The 24,821-nt window shown below is 36.8% G+C and overlaps 1 long non-coding RNA gene and 1 pseudogene across 2 annotated transcripts; both read left to right on the top strand.

The window, feature by feature from the left end:
- Positions 1–10,717: 10,717 nt before the first annotated feature.
- LOC128311649 (NXPE family member 4-like) lies at positions 10,718–13,146 on the top strand (annotated as a pseudogene).
- Positions 13,147–13,346: 200 nt separating this feature from the next.
- Positions 13,347–24,186, top strand: LOC128311938 (uncharacterized). 2 transcript variants are annotated; one of them, XR_008290673.1, is made up of 4 exons: positions 13,347–15,702; positions 18,333–18,468; positions 19,589–19,654; positions 22,208–24,186. It is a non-coding gene; the product is annotated as an uncharacterized LOC128311938 (long non-coding RNA). The 2 variants fall into 2 exon arrangements; XR_008290672.1 differs by lacking the exon at positions 22,208–24,186 and having other exon boundaries at positions 19,589–22,184.
- Positions 24,187–24,821: the final 635 nt, after the last annotated feature.

A 24,821-nucleotide genomic window follows, 5' to 3' on the forward strand; every position in this document is an offset into this window, starting at 1 on the left:
TTATGATTCCATTCAGTAGGTTGTTGTGTTGTTTAGTTGGTTTACTTGACTGTGCAAAAGCTTTTTAGTTGGACGTGATCCCATTTGTATATATGAGATTTTGTTGCCCTCGTCTTAGGAAATTGTTCCCTGAAAGTATTGCTAAAACCAGTGTCAAATTAGTTATGCCTTCTAGGAGTTTTATGGTTTCAGGTCTTAAATTCAAGTCTTTTAATATATTTTGAATTTGTTTTTGGATATGGTATCAGATAATGATCCAGTTTCATTCTTTTACATGTAGCTGTCCAGTTTTCCAAATGCCATTTATTTTTTTTAGTTTTGTTTTGTTTTTAATTGATTTATTTATTTAAATTCAAGTTAGCTAACATACAGTGTACAATCAGTTTCAGGAGTAGAAACCAGTGATTCATCGTTTCTATATAACACCCAGTGCTCATCCCAACAAGTGCCCTCCTTAATGCCCATTACCCATTTAGCCCATCCCCCCACCCATCTCCCCTCCAGCAACCTTCAGTTCACTGTATTTGAGAGACTCTTATGGTTTCTCTCCTTCCCTGTTTTTATCTTATTTTCTCTTCCCTTCCCCTATGTCCATCTGTTTTGTTTCTTAAATTGCACATTTGAGTGAAATCATGATATCTGTCTTTGACTTAGTTCACTTAGCATAATATACTCTAGTTCGATCAACATTGTTGCAAATTACAAAATTACATTCTTTCTGATTACCCAGTAATATTCCATTGTGTATATGCATATTTACCAATCTTCTTTATCCATTCATCACTTGATGGACATTTGAGCTCTTTCCATAATTTGGCTCTTACTGATGGTTCTATAAACATTGGGGTGGATGTTCCCCTTTGAATTAGTATTTTTGTATCCTTTGGATAAATACCTAGTAGTGCAATTGCTGGGTCACAGGGTCGTTATATTTTTAATTTTTTGAGGAAACTCAACGCTGTCTTGAAGAGTGGTTGCAACTTTGCATTTCCACCAATAGTGCAAAAGTGTTCTCCTTTCTCTGCATCCTCATCAACATTTGTTGTTTTCTGAGTTGTTCGTTTCAGCCATTCCCATTCTGGTGTGAGGTGGTATCTCATTGAGGTTTTGATTTGTATTTCCATGATGATGAGTGATGTTGAGCATCTTTTCATGTGTCAGCCATCTGGATGTCTTCTTTTCAAAAGTGTCTGTTCTTGTCTTCTGTCCCTTTCTTCACTGGATTATTTGATTTTTTGGGTGTTGAGTTTGATAAGTTCTTCATAGAATTTGGATACTAAGCCTTTATCCAATATGTCGTTTGTAAATATCTTCTATTCCGTCGGTTGCCTTTAGGTTTTCTTGATTGTTTCCTTTGCGGTATAGAAGCTTTTTATCTTAATGAGGTCCCAATAGTTCATTTTTGCTTTTATTTCCCTTGCCTCCACAGACACGTCTATAAAGAAGTTGCTGCAGCCAAAGTCAGAGAGGTTACTGCCTGTTTTTTTGTGTAGGGTTTTGATGCCTCCTGTCTCACATTTGTGTCTTTCATCCATTTTGAATTTATTTTTGCGTATAGTGTAAAAATTTGGTCCAGATTCATTCTTCATGCTGCTCTCTAGTTTTCCCAGCACCGTTTGCTGAAGAGACTGTCTTTTTTCCATTGGATACTCTTACCTGCTTTATGAAAGACTAGTTGCCATATGTTTGTGGGTCCATTTCTGAGTTCTCTATTATGTTCCATTGATCTGTTTTTGTGCCAATACCATACTGCCTTAATGATTGCAACTTTATAATCAAGCTTTGAAATCTGGAATTGTGATGCTTCTAGCTTTGATATAGGAACAAACAACCAAAACAAACAAACAAAAAAACCCCTGTGGAACAGATCAATGAAACTAAATGCTGGTTCTTTATTATTTTTTTTTATGTTTGTTTATTTTTGAGAGAGTGAGTGTGCATGAGCAGGGGAGGAGCAGAGCAAGAGGGAGACCCAGAATCTGAAGCAGGCTCCACATTCTGAGCTGTCAGCACAGAGCCTGACACGGGGTTCAAACCCACAAACCATGAGATCATGACCAAGACAAAGTCAGATGCTTAATTGACTGAGCCACCCAGGCCTCCCAATGCTGGTTCTTTGAAAGAATAAACAAAATTAGTAACCCCTAGCCAGACTTACCCAAAAGAAAAGAGAGAGTACCCAGATAGATCAAATCATGAATGAAAGAGATGTCACCACCAACACCATAGAAATGCAAACAATTATAAGAGACTACTATGAAAAATTATATTCCAACAAACTGGGCAATCTGGAAGAAATGGACAAATTCCTAGTGACTCACAAACCACCAAAACAGGAATAATTAGAAAATTTGAACAGAGTCATAACCAGCAAGGAAATTGAAACAGTAATCAAAAATCTCCCAACAAACAAGTCCTGTGCCAGATGGGAATTCCCAGGGGAAATGTACCAGGCAGTTAAAGAGAAGAGTTAATACTTGTTCTTCTCAAACTGTTCCAAAAAATAGAAATGGTAGGAAAGCTTCCAAACTCATTCTATGAAGACAGCATTACCTTGATTCCAAAACCAGAGACCCCACTAAAAAGGAGACTTACAGGTCAATATTCCTGATGAACCATTCTCAACAAGATCCTAGCAAATTGAATTCAACAGTACATTAAAAGAATTATTCACAGGGGTGCCTGGGTGGCTCAGTTTGTTAAGCATCCACCTTCAGCTCAGATCATGATCTCACAGTTCATGAGTTCAAGCCCTGCATCAGGCTCTGTGCCGAAAGCTCAGAGCCTGGAGCTTGCTTTGGATTCTGTGTCTCCCTCTCACTCTGCCTCTCTGCCTGCCCCTTTCTCTTTCTCTTTCTCTTTCTCTTTCACTCTCTCTCTCTCTCTCTCTCTCTCTCTCAAAAATAAACATTAAAAAAAAAACTCACCATGATCAAGTGGGATTTATTCCTGGCCTGCAGGACTGGTTCAGTAGTCGCAAATCAGTCAACATAATATACCACGTTAATAAAAAGAAAGGATGAGAATCATAGGATTCTGTCAATAGATGCAGAAAAAGCATTTGACAAAATACAGCATCCTTTCTTGATAAAAACTCTCAAGAGAGTAGGGATAGATGAAACACACTTCAACATGATAAAGGCCATATAAAAAAGACCCACAAGCTAATATCATCCTCGGTGGGGAAAAACTGAGAGCTTTCTCCCTAAGGTTAGGAACATGACAGGTAAAGTCCACTATCACCACTGTTGTTCAACATAGTACTGCAAGTTCTAGTATAGTCCTAGCCTCATACAAAAATAAAGAAATAAAACGCATACGAATTAGCAAGGAAGAAGTCGAACTTTAACTCTTTGCAGATGACATGATCCGCTACACAGAAAACCCAAAGACACCACCCCAAACCTGCTATATCTGATGTATGAATTCAGCAAAGTTGCAAGATACAAGATCGACATACAGAAATTGGTTACATTTCTATACACCAAACATGAAGCAGCAGAAAGAGAAATCAAGAAATTGATCCCATTTACAATTCCAAAAATAATTATATACCTAGGAATAAACCTAACCAAAGAGGTAAAAGATCTGTATGCTGAAAACTATGGAAAGCGTATGAAGGAAATTGAAGGAGACACAAAGAAATGGAGAACATTCCATGCTCCTGGATAGGAAGCACAAATATTGTTAAAATGTCAATACTACCCAAAGCAATCTACACGTTCAATGCAATCCCTATCAAAATAACACAAGCATTCTTCACAGAGCTAGAATAAACAATTCTAAAATTTGTATGGAACCAGAAAAAAACCCGAATAGCTAAAGTAATCTTAAAAAAGGAAACCTAGTACCATATATTGAAGAGACTGTGTTTTCCCCATTGCATGTTCTTGGCTCTGTTTTCATACACGAATTGACCACATGAGTGTGGGTTTATTTCTGGTATCTCTATTCTACTCTATTGATCTGTGTGTTGTTTTGTGCCAGTAACATACTGTTTTGATTACTACAGTTTTGTAGTATAGTTTGAAATCAGACTATGATACCTCCAGCTTTGGTCTTTTTTCTCAAGATTGCTTTCACAGTTCAGGGTCTTTTGTGGTAACAAACAAATTTTAGGAATATGTGTTCTGGTTCTTTAAAAACTATTCATATTTTGAGTAGTGTTGCATTGAATCTGTACATTGCCTTGAGTAGTATGGACGTTTTAACAATATTCTTCTATCGTGAGCATGCTATATTTTTCCATACGGTTTTGTCATCTTTAATTTCTTTTATCAGTTTCTTACGTTTTCAGTTGATAGGTTTTAAATCTCCTTTGTTAAATTTATTCTTACGTATTTTATTCTTTTTGATGCAAGTATAATTGGAATTGTTTTCTTGATTTGTCTTTCTGCTACTTTGTTATTAGTGTAGAGAAAGAACAGATTTCTGAATATTGATTATGTATTTTATAACTTTACTGAATTTATGTTAATTAAATCAGTTTGGTGAAGCTTTCATGGTTACCTGTGTATAGTATTATGTTGTCTCCAAATAGTAATAGTTCTTACCAATTTGGATGACATTTATTTCTTGTTTGATTGCTGTACAAGGACTTCGAATACTATGTTGAATAAAAGTGATGAGAGTGGACTTTATTGTCTTGTTCCTGATCTTAGAGGAAAAGCTTTCAGCTTTTCTCCTTTGAGTATGGTGTTAGCTGTGGGTTTGTCATATATTGCCTTTCTTACATTGAGATCTGTTCTTTCTATATTCACTTTAAGAGTTCATGTCATAGATGTATATTGAGTTTGGTCAAAATGCATCTATTAAGGTGATCTTAGGATTTTTATCCTAGTTTGGTAATACGATATATCACATTGATTAATTTGCAGATACTGAACTTTCCTTGAATTCCTGGAATAAATCCCAGTCAATTGTGCTATATGATCTTTTTAATGTATTGTTGAATTTTATTTGTTAATATTCTGTTAAAAATTTTTTTCATCTAAGTTGATCATGAATATTGGCCTTTAATGGTGTGTGTGTGCGCGTGCGCGCGCACGCGCAGTGTTTTTGCCTAGTTTTGCTATCAGGGTAGTGCTGGCCTCGTGAAATAGTTTGAAAGCATTGCTTTCTTTATAATTTCTTGGAATAATTTGGGAAAACTGGGTATTAACTTTTCTTTAGATGTTGATTAGAATTCACCTGTAAAGCTGTCTGGTCCTGGACCCTTGGTTTTTGAAAATTTTAAAATTACTGACTCACTTTCATTTCCTGTAATGGCCTATTCTGATTTTCTATTTCTTTATGATGCAGAGTTAGAAAGCTGTTCATTTCTTCTAGGTTTTCCAAATTTTTGGCATGTGACTGTTCATAGTAATCTCTTAGGATACTTTATATCTGTAGTATCATTTTGTAAGCTCTCCTCTTTCATTTCAGGATTTCATGTTCTCTTGTTTTTATTGATGAATCTGGCTTGACATTTATTGATTATCTTTTCAAAGAATGAGCTTTAATCCATTGATCTTTTCTATTTTTTTTCAGTCTGCTTCATTTATTTCCATTCTAACCTTTATTACATCTTTTCTTCTAACTTTACGCTTTGTTCTTTTTCTCTGATTTCTTCAGGTATAAAGCTGGATTGTTAATTTGGGATTTTTGTTTGCTTGCTTGCTTACTTGCTATATTACTATAGCAATTACAATTACTCTCTTAGAGCAATATTACTATTACTCTCTTAGAATTGGTTTTGCTGTATCCCACAAATTTAGGAGAGTTGTGTTTCCATTTTCATTTGTCTCATGGTATTTTTATTTCCCCTTTGATTTTGTTTTAATCCATCGGTTGTTTAGTAACATGTTTAATAAATGTGTTTAGTTTTTTCCAGGTCTTCTTGTAATTGATAACTAGTTTCATACTGTTGTGATTGGAAAAGATGCTTGTTTTGATGTCACTCTTCTTGAAGTTACTGAGCCTTGTGACCTATCCTGGAGAATGTTCCATGTGTATCTTTAAAAAAATGGGTGTTCTGGAGTTTTTGAATGAGATGTTCTATGGATATCTATAATGTGTCATTTAAGGCCACTGTTCCTTATTGGTTTTCTGTCTGGATGTTCTACCCATCAATGAAAGTGTGGAGTATTTAAGTCTCCTACTGTTAGTCTGTTACGATCAATTTCCCCCTATGTCTTTAAATATTTGCTTTATGTAGTTAGATGCTTCAATGTTGGGTTGCATGAATAGTACAAACATTATATCCCTTCCTTGGATTCACTCCTTTATCATTATGTGATACTTCCTTTGTCTTTTGTTACAGTTTCTGTTTTAAAGTCTGTTTTGTCTGATATGAGTATTTTATACTATCTTTTTATTTTCATTTGCATGGAATATCTTACTTTCTTTCACTTTCAGCCTGTGTGTCTTTATATCTGAAGTGAGTTTTTGTAGGCAGCTTAAAAATGGTCTTATTTTTTTATCTGTTTTGCCACCCTATGCCTTCTTTTTTCTTAGAAGTGTTTTATTTTAAATGTATTTAATATGAACATGACTATGCAGATTTTCCATTTCATCTTTTGTTGATTTGGTAAGTTTTATTTTTCAAAGAATTGATCCATTTCATCTAAGTTTTGAAAACTTCTGGCATACATTTTTATTGTAATAATGATTTGGTACTTTTTAAATGTCTGCAGAATCTTTGGTGAAATCTTATTTTTCATTTCTAACACTGGTAATTTGTGCTTTCTTTTTTCTCCATTGAAGCACTCCATTTAAATTTGAAGTAATTACTGGTAGGTATGTACTTATTGCTATTTTGTTCATTGCTTTCTGGTTCTTTCTGTGTTTCCTCCATTCCTTTCTTCTTCTTCTCTTCCCTTTTGGTTTATTTTCTTTTTTTTAATTATTATTATTTTTTGGCTTATTTTCTTTACAGTTATATTTGGATTCCTTTCTCTTTTGTGCATCTATTGTAGGTTTTTGGTTTATGGATGTCATAAGGTTCATATATATACATACATACACACACACATATATATATTTAAGCTGTTAGTTCAAGTTCACATGCATTCTAAAGTACTACATTTTTGTTCCCCCCATCTGTTTGGTTTTTTTTTTTTTTTGATGTCTTATTTTACATCTTTTTATCTTGTGTATCCCTTAAATGCTTATTGTAGTTATAGTGGCCTAACCTGTTTTTGTGTTTAACTTTCATACTAGTTCTTTAAGTGACTCTTTACTACCTTTACTGCCTATTTGCCTTTACTAATGAAATTCTCTCTCTCTCTCTCTCTCTCTCTCTCTCTCTCTCTCTCACACACACACACACACACACACAGATATGACCTACTGTTTTCTTTTTATCATTTCTTATAAGTCCAGTCTAGTGGTGATTAACTTCTTCAGTTTTTGCTAGTCCAGGAAACTCCATATTTCCTCCAATTCTGAATGATAACCTTGTTAGGTAGAGTATCCTTATTGTAAGTTTTTCCTTTTAGCACTCCAACTATATCCTTCCACTCTCTTCTGGCCTACTAAGTTTCTGCTAAAAATCAGCTGATAACCTTATGGGGTTTCTATGTATATGGTTATCCTTCTCTTCCTGATTTAAGATCCTCTTTTTACCTTTAACTTTTGCCATTTTGATTGGCATACTATGTCTTGGTATGAATCTCTTTGGATTCAACTTGTTTGGGACTCTGTGCTTCCTGGACCTGGATGTCTATTTCCTTCTCCAGCTTAGGGAAGTTTTTGGCCATTACTTATTCACATGAGTTTTTCTGCCCATTTCCTTCTCTCTCTTCTTCTGGGATCCTTATAATGTAAATGTTAGTATGCTTAATGTTATCCCATGGCTACCTTAAACTATCCTTATATTTTTTATTTTTTCAATTTGTTTCAGTGTTTGTGTCATTCAGTTTGGGTGATTTTCACTATTCTGTCTTCCAGATTGCTATCCCATTCTTCTGTTGTATATACTCTACTGCTGATTTACTCTAGTTTATTTTCCATTTCAGTTTGTATTCTTTGGCTCTGCTTTTTTTTTTATATTTTCTAACTCTTAAAGTTCTCCATTCTTCCATTTTGTTGATCATCATTATAACCATTACTTATCTCTGTTTTATTAAGGTTTTGGGGTAGGGGGTATTTTGTTTTTTCATTTGGAACATAATTCTCAGTTCCTCATTTTGCTTCACTCTTTTTTTTTTCTATGAAATAGGCAGAATGATCATGTCTCTCAGTCTTAACAGTGTGGCCTTGTGTAGGAGCATCCCCTGTGTAAACTGTGTGCCTGGTGGCTTTGGTAGAATGACTGGTGCTGTAGCAGGCATGGGTCATGAGGTTCTAGGGTGTACTGTGCTGGGGCCACCCTGGTAAGACAGCTGGACCTGGAGTGGGCCTGGGCCAGGAGATCCTGTCACACACAGTGCCTTACAAGATGGCTGAGTCTGGAGTGGGTGCGTGCCAGGGGTTCCTGGTGTATATCATGCCAGGGCAGTCTAGGCCACCTTGGCAGGATGGCTGGGTAAAGCATGGCCTGGAGAAATCCTGTGGCATGCCACTCTGGGGCCCCTTGGCAGGACAGTTGGAGCTTGGGAGGGCACAAACTGGGGGTTGCAGGGTGGGGTGGTTCTTCTAGGGGCAGCTGGAGCTGTTGTGAACTAGGGGCACAGGACTTGCTTGGGGCAGCCCTAGTAAGCTGGCTAGAGCACTTGGACTCTGCTCCCATCAATGCTATTAAGATGGAAGGAGAATGCAAAAAATGGCACTTACCAGCATCTCCAGCCCCAGAAAGCGTTTCAGTAGCTCCTTGTCTATTTAGTAGATGATCTAGGATTAGTTAATGCATTTTCTTCACTTACAAACTAGTTGCCTTTTAAATAGCTGGTTTTTGCTGTGCCCTTAGATAGGGAAGTCTGTATGTGGGCCCCTCCATGAGGTTGTTGCATTGGGAATGAGGCTCCTATTGTTACCATGCTCCTATCTTTTTACCCTTCTCCATATAGTCCCTCTATCATTTGTCATGCAGAAGCTGTTCAATCAGCCCTCACTTTTTCAGGAGGAATTGCTGTATATGTAATTGTAGATTTGGTGTGTCCATGGGAGAAGGTGAGTTCAGGGTCTTCCTATGCTGCCGTTCTGGACCCTCTGTTCAAAGAATTTAGTTTGATGATGGCATTTAAGGTGCTGTGACAGAATGGAGCAAACTTGGGGGTAAAGAGGGCTAGAATGATAAAATCATTGAGTTTTTATTACTAAGCAAGAATTGGTAACTTTCATAGAAAGGCAAATAAATGCTTAAATTTTACCCAGAGTGTTCTTTTTCTTGGGGAGGCAGGAAAGGGGAGAAAACATGTTCTCTATAATGAACGTTAATGGGCATCACTTAGAAAATTCATATCAGAAAAAAATTACACTAAAAAAAAACTATTACATTTAAAGGATGATGTTTCAATAGGCTTTTTCACCTCCCTCATGACCTATTAAGAGGATACTTAGAAAACATAATAGATTCTTAATAAATGGTGATGAATAAGGTGATATTTCAAAGATCCTATCTTGCTGATTCTTTGGCAGAAAAAACAGTTCGAATGAAAAAGAAATGTGAGTTTGGAATGGCATCCACAATCCCGGGTGGACATGTCTGGAAAGACACGTGGAATCCTGTCTCTTGTAGTTTGGCTCCAATCAAAATGAAAGAATGCCTAAGAGGGAATTTTATATATCTAATGGGAGATTCCACAATCTGCCAGTGGATGGAATATTTCAAAAACAGTATCAGCAGTATGCCACAGTCTAAGCTACTATTTATATCTCTTAAAGAAATTACTTTTATTTCAAGGTAGCAATAAGAAAGGCTTCTTCTTCATATTTCTTAATCACAACATACTCAAACTTTTCCAGACATCCTTCCCTTTCCTTTAAAACAATATGTTTATCTGACTGGAAGGGAGCAAGTATAGAAAAGGTTTATTACATTCCTATCCCTGTAGAATACATGCCTCAGTTTGTATCCAGCATGCTCAGAAAATTGTTAACAGAGCTGAAAATACCATAAGATATTGCCCATTTTCTACAGTTGGGATGATGCTTAAGAGTGTGGATTTTAGATCCTGTTGCCCTGGAAGCAAAATTTGACTTCTCCATGTCCTACCTGGATAATATGGTGCAATTTACATAACTAGTGTCCCCCTCAGTTTCTTCATCTGTAAAATGCAGATGAAAATAGTACCCACCTGGTAAAATGAAGTATTATATACAATGCATTTAGAATTGTTTGTTACATAGTGAAGTTCTCTTTGGTATAAGCTATCATCACTGTATCATTACATGAAAAGAGAGATGCCAGGAGCAAGGTGATGACTTTGCATCAGTTAGAATTAGGCACAAAAAAAAACACATGCTTTTAAGTATTATCATATATAAACTCTGCCTCTTAGGAGCCATGACCTTTGGCATGTTACTTATTGTCAGTGCGTCATTTTCCTCATCGATCAACTCCACATGATACTACCTGGTAGTTATAAATACTAAATGAGATAATAGTTATAAAATTTTTAACACACTGCAAGGCACACAGACACATAGAAAGTGCCTAGAAAACTTCAATGCAGTTATCTAACATCCAGGTTGGGGCTAGAATCCAGTGGCTAGAATCTTAGTCCCGTTCTCTATTTACTAAACCAAGGATGCACAAAAAGTAATTCAGAACTCATTAGTAGATCTTAGCATTCTTACCTATAAAACTGTTACTGTTTGCCCATTGTGTCCTGGGTCGTGGCTATCATCACTGGGGACAGTGCACCTTATGTGGCTCTCTTATGGCCTTTCTGGAATGTTGCCACTCTTGTGATCTCAAACTTAGAAGGTAAGCTTATCCTCCCACTATAAAATCAGTAGGGCCTTGGCTCCGAGCAGTATGTAGAATTCCCACCAGAAGGGATGAGTTTTAAATTGTGACCTCTGAACTCCTCCACACCTCAGTTTGGTGGTAATCTTTAAACAATTAAGGGTCTGGTGGTAATCTCTAGCATCACATTCAGTACCAGTGGATCTCTTAGGTTATAGAAAGTACTGAATTACTGAGTTACCTCCCTCTTTGTCTAATCTTTTAAATTGTAGCAAAATGTGTGCTACACATTTTGTTAAAAGTTAAATCTTACAGCATGCTTTGGGCAAGGATATTGAAGTAAATTAGCAGCAGAATGAAGACAATGATACTGCCATTTTCATTCAACTAATGCTCCAGTGTCTTCATTTTCAAACCCCCTGGGTTAAAACTTTAAATGTAGCCCTTTACTTCAAAGATGGCACTTGTTACAAAGCATTAATAATCTTCTTATATATATTTTCCTTAGAAGTTCTAACTACAAAGCAGCTGGCCCCAATAAAGGTCTAATTTATGGGATGAAAAATTGAAGGACATCATTTTATTCTGTTCATATTACATTTTCATAGGTTCTAAGATTGGGTAGACTGTTTTCACAAGAATTGGGAGGAAGTTCAAAGTCAAGTGCAGATTCTGTCACTAGCTGTATAATCTTGAGCAGATCATTTCATCTCTTGGTTTTCTATAACATGGCAGTTAAATTGTGTGTGTGTGTGTAGACACAGTAGTTCCCCCCCCTCACCCCCTTTTATCTATGGTTTCACTTTCCACAGTTGGAGTTACTCACAATCACCTGTGGTCTGGAAGCAGAAGATAATCCTCCTGACATATTGTCAGAAGGTCAGTAGTAGCCAAAGGCCATGTCACAGCACTTACATCATTCGCCTCATTTCATCTCATCATGTAGGCGTTTTATCATCTCAAATCATCACAAGAAAAGAAAAAGGATGAGTGCAGTACAACAAGATCTTTTGAGAGAGAGATCACATTTATCTAACTTTATTCCAGTATATTATAATTATTCTCCTTTTTATTGTTCATCTCTTACTGTGCCTAATTTATAAATTGAACTTTGTCATAGGAATGTATGTATAGGAAAAAACCTAGTATATATACGGTTCAGTGCTATCTGCAGTTTCAGGCACCCACTGTGGGTCTTGGAATGTATTCTTAATGGATAAGGGGGACATGTGTGTGGAAAGGAGGAGCACACTTTGAGGTGAATGAATGTATAAATCCAAATAAATGCTTTGTAAACTATGAAGCCCTTCACAAATGGATAGTAAAACCATTATTATAGATGACATGCTCAATCCCATTCTAAGAATAGGTAAAGGAAATGCAGAAGCAGAGAATATAATTCCAGTCTTAAGGAAACAGAGTATTAGGTTTATTTGGTTTTTGAAATGTATACTTCAATTAGTACTTTCTCTATCCTCAAATAAGCTTAATCTACAGCTCACAAAATGTACAAAAATAATACCTAAAAAATTACATCACACTCCAGTGAAGTTACTTGAATGCTTTCCATCCCCAATTTGCTTTTGCATGGTTCTGCAAGGGAGCATGTATAATTTATCTGCGTAGCACTTTTGATTCAAATAGTCTTCAAAGCTATTCTTTCAGTTGAACCAGTAATAAATCAGTCATGATTAACTTACGATAAACACCAAACCTTTTCTTCTGTCTTTATGATCTTTATAATTTTACACTTCTTTCATTTTGGGGATTACCTGTCATCAGCACTGAAGTCAATGGATCTGCCTGAGGCTGGAAAATTTCAACACTAACTTGCTGTGGACTTGGATGAGAATATCAACATTCAGTGGCAAAAACATGGTTATCCCTTGATTGGATCATTGACCTATTCAGTGAAAGAAATTGAGTACATTGCCAGAGTCATTGACAGAACTGGAGGAGATAAACACACTGTCATTGTTATTTCTCTGGGCCAGCATTTCAGACCCTTCCCCACTGATGTTTTTATCTGAAGGGCCCTCAATGTCCACAAAGCTGTTCAGCAGCATCTTCTGAGAAGCCCAGACACTATGGTTATCATCAAGGCAGAAAACATCAGGGAGACGCACACCGATGTGGAAAGATTTAGTGATTTTCATGGTTACATCCAGTATCTTGCCATTAAGGACATTTTTCAAGATCTCTATGTGGGCATCATTGATGCCTGATAAAACAATTGCATATAGCAAAATAGTGTCCACCCACCTCAACCTGTAGTCAGAAATCAAATTAATATATTGTTAAACTGTATTTGGTAGCTAACATCTCTGAAATTTATTTACTTAATTAAAAACATTTATGAAGTGTTTGCTGTCCTGTCAGATGCTGTATTTGGCTCTGCACTCCCAATCAGCATGAAATAATCTACACTATGGCTAATCCATAAACCACCAATTGAACCAAATCAGTTCTTTCTAATTGGGCTTCTACTTAAGAGGAAAAAAAAATTAATGCTCATGAAAGGGACCTACACTTCTTGATAAGAGTCCTGCCACTCTTCACAAATGGGAAGTCAATACTTCTAATGCAAGAATGTGGAGAAATGGTTAAAATTTCTGATTCATGGACATTCCGTGCAATAAAGCCATAAAATATTTGGAGAAAGTCCCATTTTCTTCTTTCTACCGTGAAAGACCAACTCAAGATGATTGCCGAGTGGCAAGAGGAGTCTTGTGAGGTAATTCACCATGTCCTCAATCCTAGAAGAGCAGAATTCCAAGTGAGGTCCCCTGGATACTAAAATCCGTTGACTTGTCTCTCCTTTTAAGAACTCCCACTGCTAGGAGCTAACCTGATTTGATAGAATTTATCCTCCAGGAATATAGAATAGCAGGTGAAAGCACAGTGCCCTAGCATTCAAGAAGCTGAGCTGCAGTCCTTTTGTCAACAGTAATGTTACAACTTTGGATAACTTCAGCTCTCTGGGCCTATTTCCCAAATAAAGGAGTTGGTCCAAGATTTGTGATTTTCAAACCTTGCTCTGTACAAATCTGGGTGCTATAGGTGGTCCCTCAGGTACTGCTTGGAGGAACAGGACTTAGGTGCCTGGTGGGCAGGATACAAGTTCTGCTACGCCCTTTCAGCCAGGATATCAGCCATGTTGACCTATATGTGTGCTGGACTTCTGGGAAGGTTTTGATTTGAAAAGCTTCCACTACTTAAAACTGTTTGAAAACCAATAATCAAAACAGTGGTTTCTGTAACCTACACATGGAGGTTTAACATTTTACTCTCTCACTTGGATTTTAACAGACCTTCCCAAAACTTAATCATTTAAAAATTTAAAATTTAAAATCATTTAAAAAAATAATGATTGATAGAATTTCAGTTGGAAAGGGAAATATCATTATCATAAAAACAACCTGGCAGCATATTCTTCCTTAATTTTTCACTCCAAACCATGCCCACATACTTCTGGGCCTCTGACCTACTCTTGCTGCTTCTAGGAAAGAAAAATTATAGTAGAAACATCATAAATCTATTTATCCAGTTTCCTCTGGGTAAAGGATAATAAATTTTTACTTATTTGCCCAGGAACAAGGGTTCACAGTTCAGTGCCCAGTCCACATTCAGATGGTCAAAAATTTTATCCATCATGCGCCAGGAACTATTCTAGTCTGTAGTCATAAAGTGGTCACAAAGGCAAATGAATTCTCTGCCATGAAAGAATTTACGTTATAAGAAAGAATAATGTAGATATAAAATAATTCCGACCTGCTCAAGTAGTATAAACAAAGTATATAATGTTATGTAATGCACAATGATGGCATGATGGTGATGGAGGTGACAAGTAGAGTTAGAGAAGACCTCTCGGGAAAGCACTTCAAGTAAGATCAAAATACTGGAAATGAGGCATCCATGAGAGAAAGTAGGGACAGAAAAAATGACAATTGCAAAACCCATGAGACATAATGGAGCTGGGTTTATTTAAGGAACAGGGATCATTATGCCTGGAGTATTGGCAATGCAGGAAATATGGAGGGAGAAGTTACAGAGGAAAGCAGGAGCCCGATCATGTATGGCCTCTGTAGCCTTTGGCAAGGAGTTTGAATTTTATTCTGATTACAATTGGAAGGCAGTAGAGGGATGGAAAAATAGAGAGAAGGAGCAATAGAGCAAGAAAATAGAGGGTAAGGGAGGGAAGGACTGGTTACCTTAACTCGGGCATCACCATAGACTGTTCCAGTTGCTAAGGTCAGAATGAACAAGAGTTGTGAAACCATGGAAACCTGGAACAGCACGTGTTGTTTTCTATTAATAAAGTGATTTTCCACAATCATTCTTCAAGTGAAGTGAGAATGGATAAGAGGTATTGGAGGTCATGTTAAAGGGCAGATTTTTAAAGAGAACACACAGAGGACTATAATTTTAGAACAGAGACTAAAAATTAGAATGAGACCTAGAGATTTTTTTTTACGAAAAGAAAGAGAAATATGTTTGTAACATATAAATCCTAAGAGAAATGTAAGCTCAGATAGGACAATACATTCAGAACAGCTCTCAGAAGTTTGCACTTTTGGTTCTTCCAAAAACTGAATCATCATAAATATAGAAGTAACTGTTGCTATGCCTCCTTGACATTAGATGTGGTCATTTCCTGTCTGAGATGATTGCCGGGTATGTACCCAGAAATGCAAGTTGGTCTTGCAACGGGATGAAAAGGTAAAAATGACTGGCACCCAGCCTTTTAGATAGAATGAATTGTTACACATGGAAAACTACTCCTGAAAGAAACAAAGAGGTGAATATTTCCAAGGGAAACCATTATCAAGGGGCAAGGGTGTTAAAGAATATACTGAGAAGAAACTGAGAAGGTAAGTGTTTTTTAATTACATATATGGGGACCTTTCCAAGGAAAACGTTTCAAAAACTGGTATTTTCTAAGTACCACTTAGTGCTGAATTCCTGTAGTTAGACTCTCTCATTGTTGTATAAGTTTGGGTCCAATTAGAAGGTAGAAACGATACAGTGAACTAAACTGAGGAAGTCCCATCTAGAGAATTATCAAACTCTGGTAAAGGAGTGACTGTAATATATAAGGAAATCATATGGTACTCTTAGAGTAGAGGGAGGGAATCCAAGGAAAGAGCAACTTGGAAGGGATCCTCCCATGGCTGAGGGTCAGACCTTGTTGGTGAAAGTAACAGAGATTGTTGGATTTCCCAGACCACAGTTCATGGGCTGTTGCTAGGCAAGCAGAAAACACCTTCTGTGTGTTTTCTGGGTACAGGTGATGGTGGCCAGGGTACAGGTGAGTGGCAAGCAGAGGCATGGGCATGCAGAGCAGGTGGGGATCTGGAACACAGGCAAACTGTGCAGGAGACCTGCAGAAGTAATCGGTGCCCAGACAAGGAGGAGGTCTTTGTAGAGAGGAAGCTTTGTGGCATCATTTCCTGTGTAGGAAAGGCCAGGGTAGATTATCACTAGTTCAGAACAAGTCTGCAAGGCAATAAAATGATGGATAGGTTCTGGGAGCAAGCCTGGGGAAGAGCTCCACCAGATGGTCCCACACCCAAAACACCAACCCACTGCGTAGCCACTGGAAATAGCAGGATAGCACCTTCCTCCTCTAATGTCTTTCCAGTGCCCTCTCTTGAGAAAGCTAAACAATGTGCTCATTGTACAGGAGGCATGCTTGAGAGAATTCTGTCCATTATTGCAGAGAGTATATTGAAGGGAATGTTTGGACATGAGAGAAAAATTGATAACTGTTACAGTCTTTAGTGTATTCCTTTTTTTCCTTAGGAAAGAAGACCATGCTCTAATAATACTTTGCATCTTTAAAAAAATGAACAAAAATTTAAAAATCTATATGTATAAATATATACATGTATTTGTATGTGTATATCCATCCCTGAAATTACATTTCTCTTCAGTTACCGTCACACATCTCTCCTCTTTGAACAAAGCCTGCTTCAAAATGTGATTGTTTATTCACTGTCCTCATGACTCATACTCTCTGTTACAACACATTCCATGTTGGCTTATGTTCTACACTGCTCCTCTTAAGGTCACCTTTGTGTTGTCAAATATAATGGCCACTTGTCTATGTTCATACCATTCAACCTCTTGGTAGCATTCAAGTTGAATACACCTTCTTTATTCAGACCCTCGCTTTCCTTTGTGTAACATGATTTTCTGTGTTTTCTGCCTGCCTGCCTGCCTGCCTAGAGACTTTTTCCCCCTCTCGTTTGCCCATTCCACCTCTACTACTTGGCCTCTAAATTTGGAAATACCCTGGAGTTCCATCCCCTTCACTGCTTTGCCCTATCTACACTTTCATTCTGGGTAATATCCACTCTCTGGTTTACATACTGCCTAAAATTTCAATGACTTCTAAATATTCGTCTCTAACTCTGATCTCTTGATTGAGTTTAGGAATTGCATAACCAATTGCCTACTGAACTCTATTATCTAGGAGGCATCTCAAACTCACCATGATCAAAGTAGAATTATTGATTTATATCCCAAAACACCTTTGTCCGAGTCTTCTCCAATTCACAAAATGTTAGCAAGACTCATATAATAGAAGCTATTCTTTATTCATCCATTTCTGTCACCTCAAAATCCTGTCATATTTTGTTAAATGTAGAAAATCTATCTCTTCTGTACTTTCATTGCTATCATCCTGGCTCAGGCCACCTCTCTCCTGGAGTTAGGCAACAACTGGTCTTTCTCCTTATAATCTTGAAACTTCTTCAAGGCATTCTCTACACAGCAGTCAGATTGATTTTTTGAAACTGTAAATTGTGTTATTTCACTTCCTTAGATAAAATCTTTCAATGGATTCTAAATCCAGCCGCAGGGCAAGTGTCTCCTAAGAGATAATTTTTCCTGACCACACAAACTAGATGTAGGTCCCTCCATCTATCAGTTATATTATCATGTTCCCTTTTTATGTGACTATCACTATCTAAGATGATCTTATTAAGTTAGATTTATATGTGATTTTTACCTGTTCTACTCAATGCTAGATTCTAAGCTCCCTGACTATAAAGGCCTTGTGTTGCTCACTAGATGTTTTGTCCACAGCATCTAGAAAACACCCAGACTATATTGGTTCAATCTGTGTGTGTTGAATAAAATAAAGACTCCTTTTACATTTGTCAGGGAGGAAGCTGGATGCCACAGTGACTAATAGTCACTTATTAGCTAATAGCTAATAATTATACAGCTATTTATATAATGGCATGTTATAAAGACATGTTCTCTTTCAGGAGGATATATCTAGATATTCCAGAAAGACTCCAAGATACATCAAGTCTGCAAAAAAAAAAAAAGCCCATGAGATGTATATTATGAAATACTGTCAGGTTGTGAGTCAGAAATTTCAAATTTAGGGACAAAGGTTGTATTTTTCATGACTACCTATTGGTGACTGAAGCTTTAAAAGAGAAAGAAAAATATGAACATATGTTAACAGTTGTACCTTTGTGTTTGCCAGGAAAGATTTGCTCTTTTGGAACATGAACAATAATAATGCTCCAAGTATCTCCTGGAAAGGGTTTGGCACACTTAGAAAAATAAGGAAGAATAAGATTTGGTCTCTGCCAGAAAGTATAAGTAATCCAACTAAAGAGGTAAACTTGTATGGAAATAACTAAGAAATGAAACCAAGGATCTGCCAGCATAGCCTAAACTTCTATATCTCACACTAAATTAGCCTCTAAAAGTATCTCTTAAATGGGTTTCCCACTTCCAGAACTAGGTAAGGATCATATTAAATATATGTTCCTGCCTTAAACCCATCATCCAAGCTGTTCCTTTTTAATGGAAAGAAATTCCTTCATAGCATTCTCTAATTAAAGAGAACCATCAAACTTCAAGCCCCAGATCTATATAGGCATACTCAACCACTCCTTTCCTGTGCACTCATAGCACTATTTTCATATGGCTGTGATGTTATATATTAGAAATAATTCTGTATGTGTCTGATAACATAGATAACACTGAAACTAAATCATATATTTCATGAGGGCAGGGAATATACCTTTATCATTTATAAACAATGCCTGACCTTTGGAGTTCAGAGATCATGCTTGGATTCCTAGTTATTTCCAAGTTTTCAACCGAGGGCATGCAATACATGTTTGGGACTGAATGAATGAATGCATGAATGAACGAATAACTCTTATGACTCATGTGAGGAATAGAACAAAGTTTCAGATAAAGCTTCCCTAAACAAAGAATTAAAGGCAGGAAATAGGACTCCCTCTCTTAGCTGCCTTCATCTGTATTGCCTCTTGTACTGCACATCTGTTGTTTCTCTCCTGACCAGTACTCCTCCTTCTAGTAACAGAGCCCCTGTTTTCCTAGAGAACTGCCTTTACTCCAGTTTATATCATACCAGTGGAACTCTCAAACATGGGGTTCTCCCTCTTTTTGGATCCTACTCATCCATCAAAGCACTCTACCACCGCATAAGTGATGGGTCCCAATTGAGTCCATCAGAGTTCTTCTTTGTGTTTTTTTCTGTGACACATAAATTCTGGAAGGATGTGGGCCCCTCTCATTGTGAAAGTTGAACACTGAAGCCCATGTGTGGCTTAAGCTTCTTGGGACTACAGTGTGAAATGAACCAGTCTGAGAATGGATTTAAGGAAAGAGAGGACAGGAGAGCCTAGAGGCTTAGAGAACTTGCTTACCTTATTTGAACCCCTAGATGACTCATTAAATTCCCTTTTTTTCTTTTTCCTTTAGCTGTCATGGAAACTACTAGCATGAGTTGGAAACTACAATTGAAAGAGTCCTGGATAGTGTGTTCCTGTAAGATCAACTTGCCTCTGGAGAGTAATAATAAAAGACTGCAGATGCAGTTGTTCAGGTCATTACAAACTCTAGGAAATTAACAGAATTAAACAGGCCGAGGATCTATGATTGATACCAAAGAGAATTTTCTGGATACCCTGATGGAAAACAGTTGAAATAATAGTATTTCTATCTTTTGCTATGAATCTTCTTAAGATAAAGTGGACACACGGAGTTTGTATGGAGACTGAATGATTTTATTTCACATATTTCTCCTCAGTGAAAGAAACAGATTAAAGGAACTACCAAAAACCCTAAGAAGTTTGTACTCTTAATATCCCATCTTACTGATCACTAAATTCTGCCTAGAGAGGAGTAGAAAGTTAAGAACCTGTCCAAGATTCTCAACCCAGTCTAGAAGAAACTTTTATCAGATATTATACAAACAGGATCTAGTGATAAAAGATAAACAAGTGTGACTCAAAATATAAAGAGATAACAAGATACTAACAGAAAGTAGGAAGCTGACAATAAGAAAAACTGTCGAACTTACTCAAAATGGTGGACTTGGCACATGCTGTAGCCTTCCCTCTAAAATAAGTCCACAGAAATGTCTGGAAGGAGATTTATAAAACTTCCTTACCATGCCAGAAAACAAGAAGAATTTCCTTCAACAGAGTGTGAGAAAATCCAAAGACTGAAATCAAAAGAGAGGAGATTAAACTAGAAAACTACAGTCCAAAATGAATTCAGGACTGGATTGCCACAAAAGTTTCATATACTTGGCTCGGGAGAGAGCCCTGAGAAGATTGTAGTCTATTAAGTGTGCAATAGCATTATATCTAAAAAAATAATGTTTAAATCTTAGCTTAAAAATAATTTATTGCTGGGGCACCTGGGTGGCTCAGTCGGTTAAGCACCCAACTTTGACTCAGGTCATGATCTCACAGTTTGTGAGTTTAAGCCCCATATCAGGCTCTCTGCTGTCAGTACTGAGCCTGCTTCAGATCCTCTGTCCCCCTCTCTCTCTGCCCCTCATCTGCTCTCTCTGTGTCAAAAATAAACATTTAAAAAATAATCTATTGGTAATTTTTCAGTGTATCATAATCATTGCTCATAGATCACCATAACAAATATAAGTTTGAAATAGTGCAAGAATTAGCAAAATGTGACTGACACAATGTGAGCAAATGCTGTTGAAAAAAATGGCATCAATAGATCGTTCAATGCAGGGTTGCCACAAACTTTCAATGTTGTTGTAAAACAAAACAACAAAAATTCAGTATCTGCAAAGCACGATTAAGTGAAACAGAATAAAAGAAGGTATGTCTATACAGGGAAGCTACTAGTAGATCTCACATTCAAAGATGAATACGTAACCAAAATTACCAGTCATTTGAAAAAGGTGAATACTTGAAAGAAAAGACATCAAGCACAACACAGAGAAGAGATTTGCACATTCAGGAAACAGTATAATTCATTTCTGGAATGACCTGAGAAGATGTTGCAGCATGCTTAAAGTTAGCCAGATGTTTGCTAAACTAAACATAAGATAGATGAAATAAAAAAAAAACTTGAGGGACACAGTGAAAATCAAAATGAAAACCATACACTGGTAAGGTGAAATATTAACTCAGTAATTCCTCCAGAATATAGAATACACGGAAAATGAGATCAAAATTGTGAAAGGAAAGTTAGTAGATATTAGTTCTCAGATGTAAAGGGTCATGAGCCATTAAAACTACCAAGAAAAGATAAGATAAAAGATTTGCATAAATTTCATAAAACCAAGGATGAAGAGAAAATTTTAAAAAGTTCCAGAAGGATATTAACATCGATATCTGATATTTCATCAGTCACATTAGATGCAAGAAGAAAATAGAACAGCATCTTCAAAGATACAAGACAAATATTTTTCATCCTCTCATCCTATACCAGATAGACTTAACTATTTGTGGATGCAAAGCAAAAACCTATTCAGTGTTGTGTTGGCCCTTTCAGAAAGCACTAAAAAATTTACAAGAAGAGAAATCAATTTAGTAGATAGGAGTAAATTTTTAGAAGTAATATCGGTTAGAGAAGCCAGTTACAAAACAATATTGCTATAATTGAGAATTATTATATGTAAGACTTAAGCATAAATATTAGTACAGGTGGTAATGACAGTAGTGGACAATAATTGCTGAGCTTAAACTAAGTACAAAAAAACTGTTCTAAATACCGTGTAAGTATTCATTTAATCTTCCTAACAATCCTGTCAGCTATATACCTATAAACCGATAATCCTGAGGCACAGAAAAGTTGAATAACTTGCCATTTGTCACAGAGCTAGTAGGTGGTAGAGCCAGGATGTGAACCTAAAAATAACAGAGATTCCAGATGATATTAAATGTATACTGAATTATGTCCCCCCACCAATTCATGTTGAATTCATGAATTCATGTTGAAGTCCCAAGCCCCAGGACTTCAGAATATAACCGTATTTGGAAATAATGTCTTTAAAGAGGTTATTAAGTTACAGTGAGGCACTTTGGGTAGGACCCTAATCCAGTAGCTCTGCTCTCCTCATAGAAAAAGGAAGAGACACCAGGGAGGCACATGCACAGAAGAAAGACCATGTGAGGACACAGCAAGAAGGTGACAATCTGCAAGCCAAGGATAGGGGCCTCAGAAGAGCTTGGACTTAGAGCCACCAGAACTGTGAGAAAATAAATTTCTGTTGCTTACCCTGCTCAGTATGTAGTGTTTTGTTATGGAAGTTCCAGCAAACTAATACTGGTTTGAGTGATAACAATATACCAATAGGAAAATTTTATGTGCTATCTAGATGCATCTTTTAAAGTATAAATTTAAGCCTATCGGGTTTTTTTTTAATTAAGAACAGCTCATAAAGAAATATCTAATTTTAAGCCAGAAGAGGAAAAAATCTAACAAAGGAAATACATAAATGTTTTAAAGAAAACAATAATAAAGAAACCAAGAAAACCAATAAAGAAACCAGGCAAGACTTGGAAATTGGGTTTACAAAATAAGATAGAAATAAGTCTGTTTACATCAGCAATCATATTATATGTAAAAGAGTAAAATTCCTGGTTAAAAGTTCAGGTTAGGGGGCCTGGGTGGCTCAGTTGGTTAAGCGTCTGACTTAGGCTCAGGTCATGATCTCACAGTTCGTGAGTTCAAGCCCTGCGTCAGGCTCTGTGCTAACAGCTCAGAGCCTGGAGCCTGCTTTGGATTCTGTGTTTCCCTCTCTCTCTGCCCCTTCTCTGCTCATGCTCTGTGTCTCTCTTTCTCAAAAATAAATAATAAAACATTAAAAAAAGTTCAGGTTAAAATAGAAAATTAAGCATGCACTTAACATGCATCCCAGGAATTTCCCTCCTGGACATTTATCCCAGAGAAAGGAAGATTTATGTTGACCTAAAAACCTGTTCACATTTGTTGATATCAGCATTATTTGCCATACCCCAAACTTGGAAACAAATGTTCCTCGCATGAATGGTCATGCAAACTGGGTACATCCATACAATAGAATACTATTGGCAACACAAAAGAGCAAACTATTGGTAGGTGCAACAGCGTGGATGGATCTTTATGCTATATGCTAAGTGAAAAAGTCAATCTCAAAACACCATGTATAATTCCATTTATATAACATCCTTGAAATGACACAATTATAGAGACAGAATAGATTTGTGATTACCAGAAGTTAGGAATGGTACGGGAGAAGGAGGGTGTGGCTACAAAAGGGTAGATCTTTGTGGTGAGGGAATAGTTCTGTATCTTGGTCATAGAGGTAGTAACACAAATTTACATGTGGGGTAAAATTACTGAGAACTACGTGCATGCATTGTACCGGTGACAGATTCTTGGTTTTGATCATATGCCATGTAAATCATAACCATTGGGGAAAACTGGATGAAAGGCAGAGAGGATCTCTCTCTACAATCTTTGCAACTTCCTATGAATCTGAGCGTTAAGTGCAAGGCACTGTTTTAAATATTGTCATGCATTAATTTAATCCTAATAGCAGCCTTATAAGATATATACCTGGAAACTGATGATAGTAAGGCACAGACAAATTGGGTTGTTTCTTTTCAAACATATGAACAATGCCTGACACTTGGCAAACATGTAAAAAACATTTGTTCTATTAGACAGTTAAAATAATACTGAATAATTTGAGGAACTTAAAAAATTGAAATAAATACTAGATTAAATAATGTAATATAGAAGGAGACAATGGGAGCTAAATATTTTATTGACTCTAACATACCATTTATTTAAAATACATCGTTATGTATATACCACCGATACATTAAAATCCTGCAATTAAGTTCGTGTATAATGTTTTCTTATAGCTCAGAATTTTTTGTTTTAGATTTATTTATTTAAATTCAAGTTAGTTAACATGCAGTGTACTGTTGGTTTCAGAAGTAGAATCCAGTGATTCATCACTTCCATATAATACCCAGTGCTCATCCCAACAAGTGCCCTCCTTAATGCCCATCATCCATTTAGCCCAATCCACCCCACGCACTTCGCCTCCAGCAACCCCCAGTTTAGAGTCTCTGATGTTTGCCTCCCACTCTGTTTTTAGCATATTTTCCTTCCCCTCCCCTATGTTCATCTGTTGTGTTTCTTAAATTCTATGTATGAGTGAAATCATGTGATAGCTGTCTTTCTCTGACTTATTGTGCTTAGCATAATACACTCTAGTTCCACTCACATTTTTGCAAATGGCAAGATTTCATTCTTTTTGATTATCAAGTAATATTGCATTGTATATACACACCATATCACCTTTATCCATTCATCAGTTCATGAACATTGGGGTCTTTCCAGATTTTAGCTGTTGTTGATAATGCTGCTATAAACATTGGGGTGCATGTGCCCCTTCTAAACAGCATACCTACATCCCTTGGATAAATACCTAGTAGTGCAATTGCTGAGTTATAGGATAGTTGTATTTTTTATTTTTTGAGGAACCTCCATACTGTTTTCCAGAGTGGCTGCACCAGTTTGCATTCCCACCAGCAGTGCAAAAGAGATCCTCTTTCTCTACATCCTCGCCAACATCTGTTGTTACCTGAGTTGTTAATTTTAGCCATTCTCATTCTGGTGTGAGGTGGTATCTCATTGTGGTTTTGATTCGTACTTCTCTGGTGAAGAGCGATGTTGAGCA

This window comes from Acinonyx jubatus, chromosome D1 (assembly GCF_027475565.1).
Source record: "Acinonyx jubatus isolate Ajub_Pintada_27869175 chromosome D1, VMU_Ajub_asm_v1.0, whole genome shotgun sequence".
NCBI classification, from domain to species: domain Eukaryota; kingdom Metazoa; phylum Chordata; class Mammalia; order Carnivora; family Felidae; genus Acinonyx; species Acinonyx jubatus.